Below are 4,042 nucleotides of genomic sequence, written 5' to 3'. Positions count from 1 at the left end.
GAGAGAGAGTGAGACAGAGAGAGAAAGTGAGAAAGCAAGTTGCCAGGTCCAGGAATCAAAACATGGTCTACCATGTGGGAGTCCAGAGCCCTTAACCACCATGCCACCTGCCAGCCCTCATATCTGACTTTTAAGGTGGGCTGAGAATTGAACCCTGGCTTCACATGTGGTCTCAACTTGCTAAATAGCAGCATCAACCAGCACTTGCCAGTGTGGCTGGGCCTATTTAATATATATATATATATATATAATATTTCACTTAATGCTAAATGGTGAAAGTCAGCATGAACAAAAAGAGAACCCAAGCAATATATCATTCCTTAACGTGAATCTGTGAATACTGCCAGCTTTGACTATAGTACTGAATGTTACGTGATATTTCAACTCTTCTCTAATTTTCTTCTTTCTTTCTTTATTTTTTTGTACGTATTTTGCTATTACCAAAGTCTTTAAAATCCTATGCCTTTCTAGATAAGCTTTGCAGAGAAAGCTGCCATCTAATAATGTCATGTCTACGTTTATAATAAAACATACAGTGGGGTGATCCTATTTTTCTTTCCTTTACCAAGATAAGTGGCCAATTGAATTCCAGGGCAAAGTCTCCTCTGTCCCTCTTCATTTTCCTCTTTAAATTGCTTCAAAAGATTTGTTTTTGTGAAGCTATTTACCTTTTATTTATTTAGAAGTTTTAATGTCTCCCCCTCTATTTTCATATCAACCCTCGAAAATCAACTTAGTACTTTATCCCACTGTACTGGAAAAATTTCATTATTTTAAACGAAGTATTAGTTTCTGAAAGACTAACACTTTAGAAACTAAAGCCCTATCCTATGAATACATTTTTAAGCACAAATGATTACTACAATATCAAGTTTTGTCTTTATACCTAGTACAAGAATTAAGGATGACTTCAAAGGCAGATGTGGGCTGATTGCTGTCTTTTGAACATTAGGACGTGCCAACCCAGAGGAAGCCAGACGTGCTTATCAACACACTGTGAGTTAAACACTGTCACTCTGGGAAATCGCTTGGAGGCCAAAGTGGTTGAGGAAAAAAAAAAGTAAGAGAGAGATCTGAAAATAAGAGACAGTTTCTAGTTTAAAGAGGACACTTTGATGATCTAGAATGTGACATATTAAAACTATTTAGATTACTATTTAAGGAAAAATGCAAAATTAAAACCTTTTCCACAGACTTTGCAGACTCTTAGTAATGTGTCAAAGAGGGTCCCAAGGGTCAGGGTGAGGACCTTAGACAAAATTTTTTTTGAGAGATTTTTGCTGTAGGGTGTGCGCACTTGCCAGAGAGACAGAGAGTGATATAGAGACAGAATGCGAGGAATCAACAACCCCCACCCTCAAGGGGGATAGCTACACCACAATCCTTTCTCCTCCATCCTTCTTTTGGGATTTTGGGCATGCACACACATGCATCTGGCATGAGTTTAAGCCACCAAGTCCAGGACTTGAACTCTGGTGGACTATGTGTGAGTCGAGTGACATAAACATTACACCATCTGCTAGTCCTGCACAGTGTTTTTGTTTGTTTGTTTGCTTTGTTTTTGCCATAGAGCATGTGTGCTTGCTGGAGAAAGACCAAGAGACAGTGGAAGGGAAAGTGAGAACTCACTTTCTCCAGGGGAGATGAACATGCCACAGTCCCTTCTCCATTCTCCCCTTGGGATTTTGGGTATGCATGCACATGCACCCAGTGTGATTTTCAAGTCACTGGGTATAGGACTTGAACCTTGTTAGCCATGTGGGAATCCATAGCCTTAACTACCACGCCATCTGGTGGCCCCAGACATGGTTTTATTTATTATTTATTTATTTATTTAAATAATTATTTTATTCAACTTTATTTATTTATTTACTTATTTTAATTTGACCAGAGAGGAACAGAGAGAGAGAGGGAAAGTGAGAAAGCAAGCTGCCAGGTCCAGGACTTGAACCGCAGTTGGCCATGTGGAAGTCTGGTGCCCTTAACCACCATGCACCTGCTAGCCCCAGACATGATGTTTTTAAAGGGTCTAGTTTCTTGCTTGGTTCCCACTAATTGTGCATCAATGAATACTGCTATAGTTTGACTACAGGCATTTTGATAATCATTTGTCAAATGCCTATTAATGCATAGGAATAGGAGGAGGTTATTGAATATTCAGGAAGACACATTAGCTACTGAATAATTTGGGTCCAATAAAATACAAAGGGGAGGCTGGCAGGTGGCGTGGTGGTTAAGGGCACTGGACTCCCACATGGCCAACTGTGGTTCGAGCCCCGGAACTGGTGGTTTGAGTCCCGGACCTGGTGGTTTGCTTTCTCACTTTCTCTCTCTCTCACTCTGTTCGTCTCTGATCAAATTAAAAAGAAATAAAGTTAAATAAAATAATTCTTTAAAAAATACAAAGGGAATAATTTTAGAATAACAGATTAATTTGTTCATTTGCTCATGTGCCTGCTATACACTAGGCACTGTGCTAAGTGTTGGACATATAATAGTCAAGTAAATAAACATAAGACTATAATTTTGAATTGTGACCCATGCAATGAAAAAAATGATCAGAATACAACAATAGAGGAAATTACTTCGATTGGTGTGAGGAGGGAGCTTTTCCCCAGTGCAAAATAGGACCTTGCAAGTTAAAGAAGTGATCAAAGGGAGACGAAGTAAGAGGTTGATCACACTAGGTAAGGCCAAGGTAGAAAGCTTTGGGGGAACTGACTTCTGAAAGAGACCTTTGACTGCTATAGGGGGCTTTGTGGAAGACAGTGGGAAAGAAGGAATATGTGTAGATCAATGAGGGTAGGAATTGGTAGCACATAAATCTTAGGGACTGGGCAGAAGATGGACATGGCTTACGAGGCAAAGGTTTATGATGAAGTAACAGATAGTGCTTGATTCCTACGAGATTCATTCAGCTGGATGGACTAATTCCAAACCAATTAAAAAGTATAATGCTAGGTCCTCTTGTTTTCCCTTAGCCTCATACCTCTGAAAGTTCCCAGGTTTGCAATGCTTAAAAATAAGTCTGCTCAAGGTCTACCACCATATATTGATATTGTGTGTTCTGTGAGACTTATTTATAGAGGAGGCATCCTTTAATAAGATCAGTTTTGAACATTACTATAGAAATAAATTCCTTTTGGGCAGAGACCAAGATACGCCCCAAGTTTCTATGCCAACTTCTTCCGAATATATTACAGTGGTGGTCACATTTTCAAGAGAAAAACTAACTATTTTCTATGCATATTATTTTCACTTGGGGCTGCTATTTTGTGGGTCATATGTCTCATCTGTGAAAATGAGAATAATTACACATAGCAATTAAAATGTGGTGACCTCTTCAAAATATCACCTCGAGTATTTATAATCTTTCCCAAACCATAAACATCATTCATTATTAATTCAGCCATGAAACTAAATGTAATTGAAATAGCAAAATAGCCCATGGGTCTTGTAAAATCGGTTTTTATAAGCTGGTTATCGAAGGGACAAATGTAATGACCCAGTAAATTCAACGTCTAGGGTTTTCTTGAGGTGCATATATTATTCACACCACTTTATCTTTTAGGGTCTTCCACTCACTTGGTGAGCTGCTACTGACTGGAGAGAGTCCAGATGATATAACATCTGGAGTTCCACATCTCACAGACACCATTCAAGAGCACTTTGCTCCCCCTATGCATCTAATATATTTACCCCCCTCAAGATGTAGTTAATATTCTTTTTATTTTTAAGCGAGGTTTTTGCTATAGGTTGCGTGTGCTTGCTGCAAAGATAGAGATCGAGAGACAGAAAGTGAGAAATCATCCCCCGGGGGGATGGCCATGGTACAATCCATTCTCCTCCAGTCTCCTCTAAGGATTTTGGCATGCACACACACATGCCAGGCACGAATTTGAAGCTGCCGGGTCCAGAACTTGAACTGCAGTCAACTACATGGGAGTCCAGCAATGTAACCATTACATCAGTTGCTGATCCTGGTCCCACAGCTGGTATCTTTTTTTTTTTTTTTTTTTTTTTGGGTGGGGCGGGGAGTTTG

Source organism: Tupaia chinensis, unplaced genomic scaffold (assembly GCF_000334495.1).
Source record: "Tupaia chinensis unplaced genomic scaffold, TupChi_1.0 Scaffold150243_1, whole genome shotgun sequence".
NCBI lineage: Eukaryota > Metazoa > Chordata > Mammalia > Scandentia > Tupaiidae > Tupaia > Tupaia belangeri.
The sequence above is the reverse complement of the archived record's forward strand: the minus strand, read 5'-3'. Positions refer to the sequence as shown.